The sequence below is a fragment of the Schistocerca gregaria genome, unplaced genomic scaffold (genome assembly GCF_023897955.1).
Source record: "Schistocerca gregaria isolate iqSchGreg1 unplaced genomic scaffold, iqSchGreg1.2 ptg000540l, whole genome shotgun sequence".
Lineage (NCBI taxonomy): Eukaryota > Metazoa > Arthropoda > Insecta > Orthoptera > Acrididae > Schistocerca > Schistocerca gregaria.
In genome coordinates this window covers 946,862-965,147 of record NW_026061937.1, presented here as the reverse complement: position 1 = coordinate 965,147, position 18,286 = coordinate 946,862, and positions in this window count along the sequence as shown.

Below are 18,286 nucleotides of genomic sequence, written 5' to 3'. Positions count from 1 at the left end.
GTCTCAGAGAGAAAAGCGGCCAATGTGTCGATCTGAATTTAAGTCGATTCGATAACAAATGACGAAAACGGACGGATTTCTCAGGTTTTTACTACATATGAACACTTTTCACATTCTCCCGTGCAACACGGCTGCTAGTCTTCCTTTCATGCAAAATCTTAAGGTCCTAGGACATGTCCAAGCCACCAAAGCCAGTTAAAAAGTGATTAATCGACAACTAAATCTTAAATATTACTACTTCTTACTGGCTATTACTTCAACTTAGAAGCTTCTTCTGTGTTCTACTATGGTGCTTTTAGTGTTTCCGCATACCGCAGCACGCGACATTGCTTTGCAGACGATAAATGTAACCGTTTCAGAGAGAAGAGCGGCCAATGTGACGATCTGGCTTTGCATCGATTCGATAACAAATGACGAAAACGGACGGATTTCTCAGGTTTTTACTACATATGAACACTTTTCACATTCTCCCGTGCAACGCGGCGCTACTCTTCCTTTCATGCAAAGTCTTAAGGTCCTAGGTCATGTCCAACCCACCAAAGCCAGCTAAAAAGTGATTAATCGACAACTACAACTTGAATTGTACTACTTCTTACTGGCTATTACTTCAACTTAGAAGCTTTTTCTGTGTTCTACTATGGTGCTTATAGTGTCTCCGCATACCGCAGCACGCGACATAGCTTTGCAGGCGATAAATGTAACCGTTTCGGAGAGAAGAGCGGCCAATGTGACGATCTGGCTTTTAATCGATTCGATAACAAATGACGAAAACGGACGGATTACTCAGGTTTTTACTACATATGAACACTTTTCACATTCTCCCGGGCAACGCGGCTGCTAGTTTTCCTTTCATGCAAAATCTTAAGGTCCTAGGACATGTCCAAGCCACCAAAGCTGGTTAAAAAGTGATTAAACGACAACTAAAACTTAAATAGTACTACTTCTTACTGGCTATTACTTCAACTTAGAAGCTTCTCTGTTCTAATATGGTGCTTTTAGTGTTTCCGCATACCGCAGCACGCGACATAGCTTTGCAGACGATAAATGTAACCGTTTCGGAGAGAAGAGCGGCCAATGTGACGATCTGGCTTTTAATCGATTCGATAACAAATGACGAAAACGGACGGATTACTCAGGTTTTTACTACATATGAACACTTTTCACATTCTCCCGGGCAACGCGGCTGCTAGTTTTCCTTTCATGCAAAATCTTAAGGTCCTAGGACATGTCCAAGCCACCAAAGCTGGTTAAAAAGTGATTAAACGACAACTAAAACTTAAATAGTACTACTTCTTACTGGCTATTACTTCAACTTAGAAGCTTCTCTGTTCTAATATGGTGCTTTTAGTGTTTCCGCATACCGCAGCACGCGACATAGCTTTGCAGACGATTAATGTAACAGTCTCAGAGTGAAAAGCGGCCAATATGACGATCTGGCTTTAAGTCGATTCGATAACAAATGACGAAAACGGACGGATTTCTCAGGTATTTACTACATATGAACACTTTTCACATTCTCCCGTGCAACGCGGCTGCTAGTCCTCCTTTCATGCAAAATCTTAATGTCCTAGGACATGTCCAAGCCACCAAAGCCGGTTAAAAAGTGATTAATCGACAACTAAAACTTAAATAGTACTACTTCTTACTGGCTATTACTTCAACTTAGAAGCTTCTTCTGTGTTCTACTATGGTGCATTTAGTGTCTCCGCATACCGCAGCACGCGACATAGCTTTGCAGACGATAAATGTAACCGTCTCAGAGGGAAAAGCGGCCAATGTGTCGATCTGAATTTAAGTCGATGCGATAACAAATGACAAAAACGGACGGATTCTCAGGTTTTTACTACATATGAACACATTTCACATTCTCCCGTGCAACGTGGCTGCTATTCCTCCTTTCAAGCAAATTCGTAAGGTCCTAGGTCATATCCAAGCCACCAAAGCCGGCTAAAATGTGAATAATCTATAATTAAAACTTGAATTGTACTACGTCTTACTGGCTATTACTTCAACTTAGAAGCTTATTCTGAGTTCTACTGTGGTGCTTTTAGTGTTTCCGTATACCGCAGCACGCGACATAGCTTTGCAGACGATAAATGTAACCGTTTCAGAGAGAAGAGCGGCCATTGTGACGATCTGGCTTTAAATCGATTCGATAACAAATGACGAAAACGGACGGATTTCTCAGGTTTTTACTACATATGAACACTTTTCACATTCTCCCGTGCAACGCGGCTGCTAGTCTTCCTTTCATGCAAAATCTTAAGGTCCTAGGTCATGTCCAAACCACCAAAGCCGGCTAAAAAGTGAATAATCGACAACTAAAACATGAATTGTACTACTTCTTACTGGCTATTACTTCAACTTAGAAGCTTCTTCTGTGTTCTACTATGGTGCTTTTAGTGTCTCCGCATACCGCAGCACGCGACATAGCTTTGCAGACGATTAATGTAACCGTCTCAGAGGAAAAAGCGGCCAATGTGTCGATCTGAATTTAAGTCGATGCTATAACAAATGACGAAAACGGACGGATTCTCAGGTTTTTACTACATATGAACACTTTTCACATTCTCCCGTTGCAACGTGGCTGCTAGTCCTCCTTTCAAGCAAATTCGTAAGGTCCTAGGTCATATCCAAGCCACCAAAGCCGGCTAAAATATGAATAATCTATAATTAAAACTTGAATTGTACTACTTCTAACTGGCTATTACTTCAACTTAGAAGCTTATTCTGAGTTCTACTGTGGTGCTTTTAGTGTTTCCGTATACCGCAACACGCGACATAGCTTTGCAGACGATAAATATAACTGTTTCAGAGAGAAGAGCGGCCATTGTGACGATCTGGCTTTAAATCGATTCGATAACAAATGACGAAAACGGACGGATTTCTCAGGTTTTTACTACATATGAACACTTTTCACATTCTCCCGTGCAACGCGGCTGCTAGTCTTCGTTTCATGCAAAATCTTAAGGTTCCACCTCATGTCCAAGCCACCAAAGCCGGCTAAAAAGTGATTAAACGACAACTAAAACTTAAATAGTACTACTTCTTAATGGCTATTACTTCAACTTAGAAGCTTCTTCTCTTTTCTACTATGGTGCTTTTAGTGTCTCCGCATACCGCAGCACGCGACATAGCTTTGCAGACGATAAATGTAACCGTTTCAGAGAGAAGAGCGGCCAATGTGACGATCTGGCTTTAAATCGATTCGATAACAAATGACGAAAACGGACGGATTTCTCAGGTTTTTACTACATATGAACACTTTTCACATTCTCCCGTGCAACGCGGCTGCTAGTCTTCCTCTCATGCAAAATCTTAAGGTCCTAGGTCATGTCCAAGCCACCAAAGCCGGCTAAAAAGTGAATAATCGACAACTTAAACTTGAATTTTTATACTTCTTACTGGCTATTACTTCACTTAGAAGCTTCTTCTGTGTTCTACTATGGTGCTTTTAGTGTCTCCGCATACCGCAGCACGCGACATAGCTTTGCAGACAATAAATGTAACCGTCTCAGAGAGAAAAGCGGCCAATGTGTCGATCTGAATGTAAGTCGATTCGATAACAAATGACGAAAACGGACGGATTTCTCAGGTTTTTACTACATATGAACACTTTTCACATTCTCCCGTGCAACGCGGCTGCTAGTCCTCCTTTCATGCAAATCCTTAAGGTCCTAGGTCATATCCAAGCCACCAAAGCCGTCTAAAATGTGAATAATCTATAATTAAAACTTGAATTGTACTACTTCTTACTGGCTATTACTTCAACTTAGAAACTTATTCTGAGTTCTGCTGTGGTGCTTTTAGTGTTTCCGTACACCGCAGCATTCGACATAGCTTTGCAGACGATAAATGTAACCGTTTCAGAGAGAAGAGCGGCCATTGTGACGATCTGGCTTTAAATCGATTCGATAACAAATGACGAAAACGGACGGATTTCTCAGGTTTTTACTACATATGAACACTTTTCACATTCTCCCGTGCAACGCGGCTGCTAGTCTTATTTCTTGCAAAATCTTAAGGTCCTAGGACAAGTCCAAGCCACCAAAGCCGGTTAAAAAGTGATTCAACGACAACTAAAACTTAAATAGTACTACTTTTTACTGGCTATTACTTCAACTTAGAAGCTTCTTCTGTGTTCTAATATGGTGCTTTTAGTGTCTCCGCATACCGCAGCACGCGACATAGCTTTGCAGACGATAAATGTAACCGTTTCAGAGAGAAGAGCGGCCAATGTGCCGATCTGGCTTTAAATCGATTCGATAACAAATGACGAAAACGGACGGATTTCTCAGGTTTTTACTACATATGAACACTTTTCACATTCTCCCGTGCAACGCGGCGCTACTCTTCCTTTCATGCAAAGTCTTAAGGTCCTAGGTCATGTCCAACCCACCAAAGCCAGCTAAAAAGTGATTAATCGACAACTACAACTTGAATTGTACTACTTCTTACTAGCTATTACCTCAACTTAGAAGCTACTTCTGTGTTCTACTATGGTGCTTTTATTCTCTCCGCACACCGCAGCACGGGACATAGCTTTGCAGACGATAAATGTAACCGTTTCAGAGAGAAGTGCGGCCAATGTGACGATCTGGCTTTAAATCGATTCGATAACAAATGATGAAAACGGACGGATTCTCAGGTTTTTACTACATATGAACACTTTTCACATTCTCCCGTGCAACGCGGCTGCTAGTCCTCCTTTCATGCGAATTCATAAGGTCCTAGGTCATATCCAAGCCACCAAAGCCGGCTAATATGTGAATAATCTATAATTAAAACTTGAATTGTACTACTTCTTACTGGCTATTACTTCAACTTAGAAGCTTATTCTGAGTTCTACTGTGGTGCTTTTAGTGTTTCCGTATACCGCAGCACGCGACATAGCTTTGCAGACGATAAATGTAACCGTTTCAGAGAGAAGAGCGGCCATTTTGACGATCTGGCTTTAAATCGATTCGATAACAAATGACGAAAACGGACGGATTTCTCAGGTTTTTACTACATATGAACACTTTTCACACCCTCTCGTGCAACGCGGCTGCTAGTCTTCCTTTCATGCAAAATCTTAAGGTTCCACCTCATTTCCAAGCCATCAAAGCCGGCTACAAAGTGAATAATCGACAACTAAAACTTGAATTGTACTACATCTTACTGGCTATTACTTCAACTTAGAAGCTTCTTCTGTGTTCTACTATGGTGCTTTTAGTGTCTCCGCATACCGCAGCACGCGACATAGCTTTGCAGACGATAAATGTAACCGTTTCGGAGAGAAGAGCGGCCAATGTGACGATCTGGCTTTAAATCGATTCGATAACAAATGACGAAAACGGACGGATTTCTCAGGTTTTTACTACATATGAACACTTTTCACATTCTCTCGTGCAACGCGGCTGCTAGTCTTCCTTTCATGCAAAATCGTATTTCCTAGGACATGTTCAAGCCACAAAAGCAGGTTAAAAAGTGATTAATCGACAACTAAAACTTAAATAGTACTACATTTTACTGGCTATTACTTCAACTGAGAAGCTTCTTCTGTGTTCTAATATGGTGCTTTTAGTGTCTCCGCATACCGCAGCACGCGACATAGCTTTGCAGACGATAAATGTAACAGTCTCAGAGAGAAAAGCGGCCAATGTGTCGACCTGAATTTAAGTCGATTCGATAACAAATGACGAAAACGGACGGACTTCTCAGGTTTTTACTACATATGAACACTTTTCACATTATCCCGTGCAACGCGGCTGCTAGTCTTCCTTTCATGCAAAATGTTAAGGTCCTAGGTCATGTCCAAGCCACCAAAGCCGGCTAAAAAGTGAATAATCGACAACTAAAACATGAATTGTACTACTTCTTACTGGCTATTACTTCAACTTAGAAGCTTCTTCTCTGTTCTACTATGGTGCTTTTAGTGTTTCCGCATACCGCAGCACGCGACATTGCTTTGCAGACGATAAATGTAACCGTTTCAGAGAGAAGAGCGGCCAATGTGACGATCTGGCTTTAAATCGATTCGATAACAAATGATGAAAACGGACGGATTCTCAGGTTTTTACTACATATGAACACTTTTCACATTCTCCCGTGCAACGCGGCTGCTGGTCCTCCTTTCATGCGAATTCATAAGGTCCTAGGTCATATCCGAGCCACCAAAGCCGGCTAATATGTGAATAATCTATAATTAAAACTTGAATTGTACTACTTCTTACTGGCTATTACTTCAACTTAGAAGCTTATTCTGAGTTCTACTGTGGTGCTTTTAGTGTTTCCGTATACCGCAGCACGCGACATAGCTTTGCAGACGATAAATGTAACCGTTTCAGAGAGAAGAGCGGCCATTTTGACGATCTGGCTTTAAATCGATTCGATAACAAATGACGAAAACGGACGGATTTCTCAGGTTTTTACTACATATGAACACTTTTCACACCCTCTCGTGCAACGCGGCTGCTAGTCTTCCTCTCATGCAAAATCTTAAGGTCCTAGGTCATGTCCAAGCCACCAAAGCCGGCTAAAAAGTGAATAATCGACAACTTAAACTTGAATTTTTATACTTCTTACTGGCTATTACTTCACTTAGAAGCTTCTTCTGTGTTCTACTATGGTGCTTTTAGTGTCTCCGCATACCGCAGCACGCGACATAGCTTTGCAGACAATAAATGTAACCGTCTCAGAGAGAAAAGCGGCCAATGTGTCGATCTGAATGTAAGTCGATTCGATAACAAATGACGAAAACGGACGGATTTCTCAGGTTTTTACTACATATGAACACTTTTCACATTCTCCCGTGCAACGCGGCTGCTAGTCCTCCTTTCATGCAAATCCTTAAGGTCCTAGGTCATATCCAAGCCACCAAAGCCGTCTAAAATGTGAATAATCTATAATTAAAACTTGAATTGTACTACTTCTTACTGGCTATTACTTCAACTTAGAAACTTATTCTGAGTTCTGCTGTGGTGCTTTTAGTGTTTCCGTACACCGCAGCATTCGACATAGCTTTGCAGACGATAAATGTAACCGTTTCAGAGAGAAGAGCGGCCATTGTGACGATCTGGCTTTAAATCGATTCGATAACAAATGACGAAAACGGACGGATTTCTCAGGTTTTTACTACATATGAACACTTTTCACATTCTCCCGTGCAACGCGGCTGCTAGTCTTATTTCTTGCAAAATCTTAAGGTCCTAGGACAAGTCCAAGCCACCAAAGCCGGTTAAAAAGTGATTCAACGACAACTAAAACTTAAATAGTACTACTTTTTACTGGCTATTACTTCAACTTAGAAGCTTCTTCTGTGTTCTAATATGGTGCTTTTAGTGTCTCCGCATACCGCAGCACGCGACATAGCTTTGCAGACGATAAATGTAACCGTTTCAGAGAGAAGAGCGGCCAATGTGCCGATCTGGCTTTAAATCGATTCGATAACAAATGACGAAAACGGACGGATTTCTCAGGTTTTTACTACATATGAACACTTTTCACATTCTCCCGTGCAACGCGGCGCTACTCTTCCTTTCATGCAAAGTCTTAAGGTCCTAGGTCATGTCCAACCCACCAAAGCCAGCTAAAAAGTGATTAATCGACAACTACAACTTGAATTGTACTACTTCTTACTAGCTATTACCTCAACTTAGAAGCTACTTCTGTGTTCTACTATGGTGCTTTTATTCTCTCCGCACACCGCAGCACGGGACATAGCTTTGCAGACGATAAATGTAACCGTTTCAGAGAGAAGTGCGGCCAATGTGACGATCTGGCTTTAAATCGATTCGATAACAAATGATGAAAACGGACGGATTCTCAGGTTTTTACTACATATGAACACTTTTCACATTCTCCCGTGCAACGCGGCTGCTAGTCCTCCTTTCATGCGAATTCATAAGGTCCTAGGTCATATCCAAGCCACCAAAGCCGGCTAATATGTGAATAATCTATAATTAAAACTTGAATTGTACTACTTCTTACTGGCTATTACTTCAACTTAGAAGCTTATTCTGAGTTCTACTGTGGTGCTTTTAGTGTTTCCGTATACCGCAGCACGCGACATAGCTTTGCAGACGATAAATGTAACCGTTTCAGAGAGAAGAGCGGCCATTTTGACGATCTGGCTTTAAATCGATTCGATAACAAATGACGAAAACGGACGGATTTCTCAGGTTTTTACTACATATGAACACTTTTCACACCCTCTCGTGCAACGCGGCTGCTAGTCTTCCTTTCATGCAAAATCTTAAGGTTCCACCTCATTTCCAAGCCATCAAAGCCGGCTACAAAGTGAATAATCGACAACTAAAACTTGAATTGTACTACATCTTACTGGCTATTACTTCAACTTAGAAGCTTCTTCTGTGTTCTACTATGGTGCTTTTAGTGTCTCCGCATACCGCAGCACGCGACATAGCTTTGCAGACGATAAATGTAACCGTTTCGGAGAGAAGAGCGGCCAATGTGACGATCTGGCTTTAAATCGATTCGATAACAAATGACGAAAACGGACGGATTTCTCAGGTTTTTACTACATATGAACACTTTTCACATTCTCTCGTGCAACGCGGCTGCTAGTCTTCCTTTCATGCAAAATCGTATTTCCTAGGACATGTTCAAGCCACAAAAGCAGGTTAAAAAGTGATTAATCGACAACTAAAACTTAAATAGTACTACATTTTACTGGCTATTACTTCAACTGAGAAGCTTCTTCTGTGTTCTAATATGGTGCTTTTAGTGTCTCCGCATACCGCAGCACGCGACATAGCTTTGCAGACGATAAATGTAACAGTCTCAGAGAGAAAAGCGGCCAATGTGTCGACCTGAATTTAAGTCGATTCGATAACAAATGACGAAAACGGACGGACTTCTCAGGTTTTTACTACATATGAACACTTTTCACATTATCCCGTGCAACGCGGCTGCTAGTCTTCCTTTCATGCAAAATGTTAAGGTCCTAGGTCATGTCCAAGCCACCAAAGCCGGCTAAAAAGTGAATAATCGACAACTAAAACATGAATTGTACTACTTCTTACTGGCTATTACTTCAACTTAGAAGCTTCTTCTCTGTTCTACTATGGTGCTTTTAGTGTTTCCGCATACCGCAGCACGCGACATTGCTTTGCAGACGATAAATGTAACCGTTTCAGAGAGAAGAGCGGCCAATGTGACGATCTGGCTTTAAATCGATTCGATAACAAATGATGAAAACGGACGGATTCTCAGGTTTTTACTACATATGAACACTTTTCACATTCTCCCGTGCAACGCGGCTGCTGGTCCTCCTTTCATGCGAATTCATAAGGTCCTAGGTCATATCCGAGCCACCAAAGCCGGCTAATATGTGAATAATCTATAATTAAAACTTGAATTGTACTACTTCTTACTGGCTATTACTTCAACTTAGAAGCTTATTCTGAGTTCTACTGTGGTGCTTTTAGTGTTTCCGTATACCGCAGCACGCGACATAGCTTTGCAGACGATAAATGTAACCGTTTCAGAGAGAAGAGCGGCCATTTTGACGATCTGGCTTTAAATCGATTCGATAACAAATGACGAAAACGGACGGATTTCTCAGGTTTTTACTACATATGAACACTTTTCACACCCTCTCGTGCAACGCGGCTGCTAGTCTTCCTTTCATGCAAAATCGTAAGGTTCCACCTCATTTCCAAGCCATCAAAGCCGGCTACAAAGTGAATAATCGACAACTAAAACTTAAATTGTACTACATCTTACTGGCTATTACTTCAACTTAGAAGCTTCTTCTGTGTTCTACTATGGTGCTTTTAGTGTCTCCGCATACCGCAGCACGCGACATAGCTTTGCAGGCGATGAATGTAACCGTTTCGGAGAGAAGAGCGGCCAATGTGACGATCTGGCTTTTAATCGATTCGATAACGAATGACGAAAACGGACGGATTACTCAGGTTTTTACTATATATGAACACTTTTCACATTCTCCCGTGCAACGCGGCTGCTAGTCCTCCTTTCATGCAAAATCTTAATGTCCTAGGACATGTCCAAGCCACCAAAGCCGGTTAAAAAGTGATTAATCGACAACTAAAACTTAAATAGTACTACTTCTTACTGGCTATTACTTCAACTTAGAAGCTTCTTCTGTGTTCTACTATGGTGCATTTAGTGTCTCAGCATACCGCAGCACGCGACATAGCTTTGCAGACGATTAATGTAACCGTCTCAGAGAGAAAAAATCGGCCAATATGACGATCTGGCTTTAAGGCGATTCGATAACAAATGACGAAAACGGACGGATTTCTCAGGTTTTTACTACATATGAACACTTTTCACATTCTCCCGTGCAACGCGGCTACTAGTCCTCCTTTCATGCAAAATCGTAAGGTCCTAGGTCATGTCCAAGCCACCAAAGCCGGCTAAAAAGTGAATAATCGACAACTAAAACTTGAATTGTACTACTTCTTACTGGCTATTACTTCAACTTAGAAGCTTCTTCTGTGTTCTACTATGGTGCTTTTAGTGTTTCCGCATACCGCAGCACGCGACATAGCTTTGCAGACGATAAATGTAACCGTTTCAGAGAGAATAGCGGCCAATGTGACGATCTGGCTTTAAATCGATTCGATAACAAATGACGAAAACGGACGGATTTCTCAGGTTTTTACTACATATGAACACATTTCACATGCTCCCGTGCAACGCGGCGCTAGTCTTCCTTTCATGCAAAATCTTAAGGTCCTAGGTCATGTCCAACCCACCAAAGCCAGCTAAAAAGTGATTAATCGATAACTAAAACTTGAATTGTACTACTTCTTACTGGCTATTACTTCAACTTATTAGCTTCTTCTGTGTTCTAATATGGTGCTTTTAGTGTCTCCGCATACCGCAGCACGCGACATAGCTTTGCAGACGATAAATGTAACCGTTTCAGAGAGAAGAGCGGCCAATGTGAAGATCTGGCTTTAAATCGATTCGATAACAAATGACGGAAACGGACGGATTTCTCAGGTTTTTACTACATATGAACACTTTTCACATTCTCCCGTGCAACGCGGCTGCTAGTCTTCCTTTCATGCAAAATATTAAGGTCCTAGGACATGTCCAAGCCACCAAAGCCGGCTAAAAAGTGAATAATCGACAACTAAAACTTGAATTGTACTACTTCTTACTGGCTATTACTTCAACTTAGAAGCTTCTTCTGTGTTCTACTATGGTGCTTTTAGTGTCTCCGCATACCGCAGCACGCGACATAGCTTTGCAGACGATAAATGTAACCGTCTCAGAGGGAAAAGCGGCCAATGTGTCGATCTGAATTTAAGTCGATGCGATAACAAATGACGAAAATGGACGGATTCTCAGGTTTTTACTACATATGAACACTTTTCACATTCTCCCGTGCAACGTGGCTGCTATTCCTCCTTTCAAGCAAATTCTTAAGGTCCTAGGTCATATCCAAGCCACCAAAGCCGGCTAAAATGTGAATAATCTATAATTAAAACTTGAATTGTACTACTTCTTACTGGCTATTACTTCAACTTAGAAGCTTATTCTGAGTTCTACTGTGGTGCTTTTAGTGTTTCCGTATACCGCAGCACGCGACATAGCTTTGCAGACGATAAATGTAACCGTTTCAGAGAGAAGAGCGGCCATTGTGACGATCTGGCTTTAAATCGATTCGATAACAAATGACGAAAACGGACGGATTTCTCAGGTTTTTACTACATATGAACACTTTTCACATTCTCCCGTGCAACGCGGCTGCTAGTCTTCCTTTCATGCAAAATCTTAAGGTCCTAGGTCATGTCCAAGCCACCAAAGCCGGCTAAAAAGTGAATAATCGACAACTAAAACATGAATTGTACTACTTCTTACTGGCTATTACTTCAACTTAGAAGCTTCTTCTGTGTTCTACTATGGTGCTTTTAGTGTCTCCGCATACCGCAGCACGGGACATAGCTTTGCAGACGATAAATGTAACCGTCTCAGAGGAAAAAGCGGCCAATGTGTCGATCTGAATTTAAGTCGATGCTATAACAAATGACGAAAACGGACGGATTCTCAGGTTTTTACTACATATGAACACTTTTCACATTCTCCCGTTGCAACGTGGCTGCTAGTCCCCCTTTCAAGCAAATTCGTAAGGTCCTAGGTCATATCCAAGCCACCAAAGCCGGCTAAAATATGAATAATCTATAATTAAAACTTGAATTGTACTACTTCTAACTGGCTATTACTTCAAGTTAGAAGCTTATTCTGAGTTCTACTGTGGTGCTTTTAGTGTTTCCGTATACCGCAACACGCGACATAGCTTTGGAGACGATAAATGTAACCGTTTCAGAGAGAAGAGCGGCCATTGTGACGATCTGGCTTTAAATCGATTCGATAACAAATGACGAAAACGGACGGATTTCTCAGGTTTTTACTACATATGAACACTTTTCACATTCTCCCGTGCAACGCGGCTGCTAGTCTTCGTTTCATGCAAAATCTTAAGGTTCCACCTCATGTCCAAGCCACCAAAGCCGGCTAAAAAGTGATTAAACGACAACTAAAACTTAAATAGTACTACTTCTTACTGGCTATTACTTCAACTTAGAAGCTTCTTCTGTGTTCAACTATTGTGCTTTTAGTGTCTCCGCATACCGCAGCACGCGACATAGCTTTGCAGACGATAAATGTAACCGTTTCGGAGAGAAGAGCGGCCAATGTGACGATCTGGCTTTAAATCGATTCGATAACAAATGACGAAAACGGACGGATTTCTCAGGTTTTTACTACATATGAACACTTTTCACATGCTCCCGTGCAACGCGGCGCTAGTCTTCCTTTCATGCAAAATCTTAAGGTCCTAGGTCATGTCCAACCCACCAAAGCCAGCTAAAAAGTGATTAATCGATAACTAAAACTTGAATTGTACTACTTCTTACTGGCTATTACTTCAACTTATTAGCTTCTTCTGTGTTCTAATATGGTGCTTTTAGTGTCTCCGCATACCGCAGCACGCGACATAGCTTTGCAGACGATAAATGTAACCGTTTCAGAGAGAAGAGCGGCCAATGTGAAGATCTGGCTTTAAATCGATTCGATAACAAATGACGGAAACGGACGGATTTCTCAGGTTTTTACTACATATGAACACTTTTCACATTCTCCCGTGCAACGCGGCTGCTAGTCTTCCTTTCATGCAAAATATTAAGGTCCTAGGACATGTCCAAGCCACCAAAGCCGGCTAAAAAGTGAATAATCGACAACTAAAACTTGAATTGTACTACTTCTTACTGGCTATTACTTCAACTTAGAAGCTTCTTCTGTGTTCTACTATGGTGCTTTTAGTGTCTCCGCATACCGCAGCACGCGACATAGCTTTGCAGACGATAAATGTAACCGTCTCAGAGGGAAAAGCGGCCAATGTGTCGATCTGAATTTAAGTCGATGCGATAACAAATGACGAAAATGGACGGATTCTCAGGTTTTTACTACATATGAACACTTTTCACATTCTCCCGTGCAACGTGGCTGCTATTCCTCCTTTCAAGCAAATTCTTAAGGTCCTAGGTCATATCCAAGCCACCAAAGCCGGCTAAAATGTGAATAATCTATAATTAAAACTTGAATTGTACTACTTCTTACTGGCTATTACTTCAACTTAGAAGCTTATTCTGAGTTCTACTGTGGTGCTTTTAGTGTTTCCGTATACCGCAGCACGCGACATAGCTTTGCAGACGATAAATGTAACCGTTTCAGAGAGAAGAGCGGCCATTGTGACGATCTGGCTTTAAATCGATTCGATAACAAATGACGAAAACGGACGGATTTCTCAGGTTTTTACTACATATGAACACTTTTCACATTCTCCCGTGCAACGCGGCTGCTAGTCTTCCTTTCATGCAAAATCTTAAGGTCCTAGGTCATGTCCAAGCCACCAAAGCCGGCTAAAAAGTGAATAATCGACAACTAAAACATGAATTGTACTACTTCTTACTGGCTATTACTTCAACTTAGAAGCTTCTTCTGTGTTCTACTATGGTGCTTTTAGTGTCTCCGCATACCGCAGCACGGGACATAGCTTTGCAGACGATAAATGTAACCGTCTCAGAGGAAAAAGCGGCCAATGTGTCGATTTGAATTTAAGTCGATGCTATAACAAATGACGAAAACGGACGGATTCTCAGGTTTTTACTACATATGAACACTTTTCACATTCTCCCGTTGCAACGTGGCTGCTAGTCCCCCTTTCAAGCAAATTCGTAAGGTCCTAGGTCATATCCAAGCCACCAAAGCCGGCTAAAATATGAATAATCTATAATTAAAACTTGAATTGTACTACTTCTAACTGGCTATTACTTCAACTTAGAAGCTTATTCTGAGTTCTACTGTGGTGCATTTAGTGTTTCCGTATACCGCAACACGCGACATAGCTTTGGAGACGATAAATGTAACCGTTTCAGAGAGAAGAGCGGCCATTGTGACGATCTGGCTTTAAATCGATTCGATAACAAATGACGAAAACGGACGGATTTCTCAGGTTTTTACTACATATGAACACTTTTCACATTCTCCCGTGCAACGCGGCTGCTAGTCTTCGTTTCATGCAAAATCTTAAGGTTCCACCTCATGTCCAAGCCACCAAAGCCGGCTAAAAAGTGATTAAACGACAACTAAAACTTAAATAGTACTACTTCTTACTGGCTATTACTTCAACTTAGAAGCTTCTTCTGTGTTCAACTATGGTGCTTTTAGTGTCTCCGCATACCGCAGCACGCGACATAGCTTTGCAGACGATAAATGTAACCGTTTCGGAGAGAAGAGCGGCCAATGTGACGATCTGGCTTTAAATCGATTCGATAACAAATGACGAAAACGGACGTATTTCTCAGGTTTTTACTACATATGAACACTTTTCACATTCTCCCGTGCAACGCGGCTGCTAGTCTTCCTTTCATGCAAAATCGTATTTCCTAGGACATGTTCAAGCCACAAAAGCAGGTTAAAAAGTGATTAATCGACAACTAAAACTTAAATAGTACTACTTCATACTGGCTATTACTTCAACTTAGAAGCTTCTTCTCTTTTCTACTATGGTGCTTTTGGTGTCTCCGCATACCGCAGCACGCGACATAGCTTTGCAGACGATTAATGTAACCGTCTCAGAGAGAATGCGGCCAATATGACGATCTGGCTTTAAGTCGATTCGATAACAAATGACGAAAACGGACGGATTTCTCAGGTTTTTACTACATATGAACACTTTTCATATTCTCCCGTGCAACGCGGATGCTAGTCTTCATTTCATGCAAAATCTTAATGTCCTAGGACATGTCCAAGCCACCAAAGCCGGTTAAAAAGTGATTAATCGACAACTAAAACTTAAATAGTACTACTTCTTACTGGCTATTACTTCAACTTAGAAGCTTCTTCTGTGTTCTAATATGATGCTTTTAGTGTTTCCGCATACCGCAGCACGCGACATACCTTTGCAGACGATAAATGTAACCGCCTCAGAGAGAAAAGCGGCCAATGTGACGATCTGGCTGTAAGTCGATACGATAACAAATGACGAAAACCCACGGATTTCTCAGGTTTTTACTACATATGAACACTTTTCACATTCTCCCGTGCAACGCGGCTGCTAGTCCTCCTTTCATGCAAAATCTTAAGGTTCCACATCATGTCCAAGCCACCAAAGCCAGCTAAAAAGTGAATAATCGATAACTAAAACTTGAATTGTACTACTTCTTACTGGCTATTACTTCAACTTAGAAGCTTCTTCTGTGTTCAACTATGGTGCTTTTAGTGTCTCCGCATACCGCAGCACGCGACATAGCTTTGCAGACGAAAAATGTAACCGTCTCAGTGAGAAAGGCGGCCAATGTGTCGATCTGGCTTTAAATCGATTCGATAACAAATGGCGAAAATGGACAGATTTCTCAGGTTTTTACTACATATGAACACTTTTCACATTCTCCCGTGCAACGCGGCTGCTAGTCCTCCTTTCATGCAAAATCTTAAGGTCCTAGGTCATGTCATAGCCACCAAAGCCGGCTAAAAAGAGAATAATCGACAACTAAAACTTGAATTGTACTACTTCTTACTACCTATTACTTCAACTTAGAAGCTTCTTCTGTGTTCTACTATAGTGCTTTTATTGTCTCCGCATACCGCAGCGCGCGACATAGCTTTGCAGACGATAAATGTAACCGTCTCAGAGAGAAAAGCGGCCAATGTGACGATCTGGCTTTAAGTCGATTCGATAACAAATGACGAAAACGGACGGATTTCTCAGGTTTTTACTACATATGAACACTTTTCACATTCTCCCGTGCAACGCGGCTGCTAGTCTTCCTTTCATGCAAAATATTAAGGTCCTAGGTCATGTCCAAGCCACCAAAGCCGGCTAAAAAGTGAATAATCGACAACTAAAACTTGAATTGTACTACTTCTTACTGGCTATTACTTCAACTTAGAAGCTTCTTCTGTGTTCTACTATGGTGCTTTTAGTGTCTCCGCATACCGCAGCACGCGACATAGCTTTGCAGACGATAAATGTAACCGTCTCAGAGGGAAAAGCGGCCAATGTGTCGATCTGAATTTAAGTCGATGCGATAACAAATGACGAAAATGGACGGATTCTCAGGTTTTTACTACATATGAACACTTTTCACATTCTCCCGTGCAACGTGGCTGCTATTCCTCCTTTCAAGCAAATTCGTAAGGTCCTAGGTCATATCCAAGCCACCAAAGCCGGCTAAAATGTGAATAATCTATAATTAAAACTTGAATTGTACTACTTCTAACTGGCTATTACTTCAACTTAGAAGCTTATTCTGAGTTCTACTGTGGTGCTTTTAGTGTTTCCGTATACCGCAACACGCGACATAGCTTTGGAGACGATAAATGTAACCGTTTCAGAGAGAAGAGCGGCCATTGTGACGATCTGGCTTTAAATCGATTCGATAACAAATGACGAAAACGGACGGATTTCTCAGGTTTTTACTACATATGAACACTTTTCACATTCTCCCGTGCAACGCGGCTGCTAGTCTTCGTTTCATGCAAAATCTTAAGGTTCCACCTCATGTCCAAGCCACCAAAGCCGGCTAAAAAGTGATTAAACGACAACTAAAACTTAAATAGTACTACTTCTTACTGGCTATTACTTCAACTTAGAAGCTTCTTCTGTGTTCAACTATGGTGCTTTTAGTGTCTCCGCATACCGCAGCACGCGACATAGCTTTGCAGACGATAAATGTAACCGTTTCGGAGAGAAGAGCGGCCAATGTGACGATCTGGCTTTAAATCGATTCGATAACAAATGACGAAAACGGACGTATTTCTCAGGTTTTTACTACATATGAACACTTTTCACATTCTCCCGTGCAACGCGGCTGCTAGTCTTCCTTTCATGCAAAATCGTATTTCCTAGGACATGTTCAAGCCACAAAAGCAGGTTAAAAAGTGATTAATCGACAACTAAAACTTAAATAGTACTACTTCATACTGGCTATTACTTCAACTTAGAAGCTTCTTCTCTTTTCTACTATGGTGCTTTTTGTGTCTCCGCATACCGCAGCACGCGACATAGCTTTGCAGACGATTAATGTAACCGTCTCAGAGAGAATGCGGCCAATATGACGATCTGGCTTTAAGTCGATTCGATAACAAATGACGAAAACGGACGGATTTCTCAGGTTTTTACTACATATGAACACTTTTCATATTCTCCCGTGCAACGCGGATGCTAGTCTTCATTTCATGCAAAATCTTAATGTCCTAGGACATGTCCAAGCCACCAAAGCCGGTTAAAAAGTGATTAATCGACAACTAAAACTTAAATAGTACTACTTCTTACTGGCTATTACTTCAACTTAGAAGCTTCTTCTGTGTTCAACTATGGTGCTTTTAGTGTCTCCGCATACCGCAGCACGCGACATAGCTTTGCAGACGATTAATTTAACCGTCTCAGAGAGAAAAGCGGCCAATATGACGATCTGGCTTTTAGTCGATTCGATAACAAATGCCGAAAACGGACGATTTCTCAGGTTTTTACTACATATGACCACTTTTCACATTATCCCGTGCAACGCGGCTGCTAGTCCTCCTTTCATGCAAAATCTTAAGGTCCTAGGTCATGTCCAAGCCACTAAAGACGGCTAAAAAGTGAATAATCGACAACTAAAACTTGAATTGTACTACTTCTTACTGGCTATTATTTCAACTTAAAAGCTCCTTCTGTGTTCTACTATGGTGCTTTAAGTGTCTCCGCATACCGCAGCACGCGACATAGCTTTGCAGACGAAAAATGTAACCGTCTCAGAGA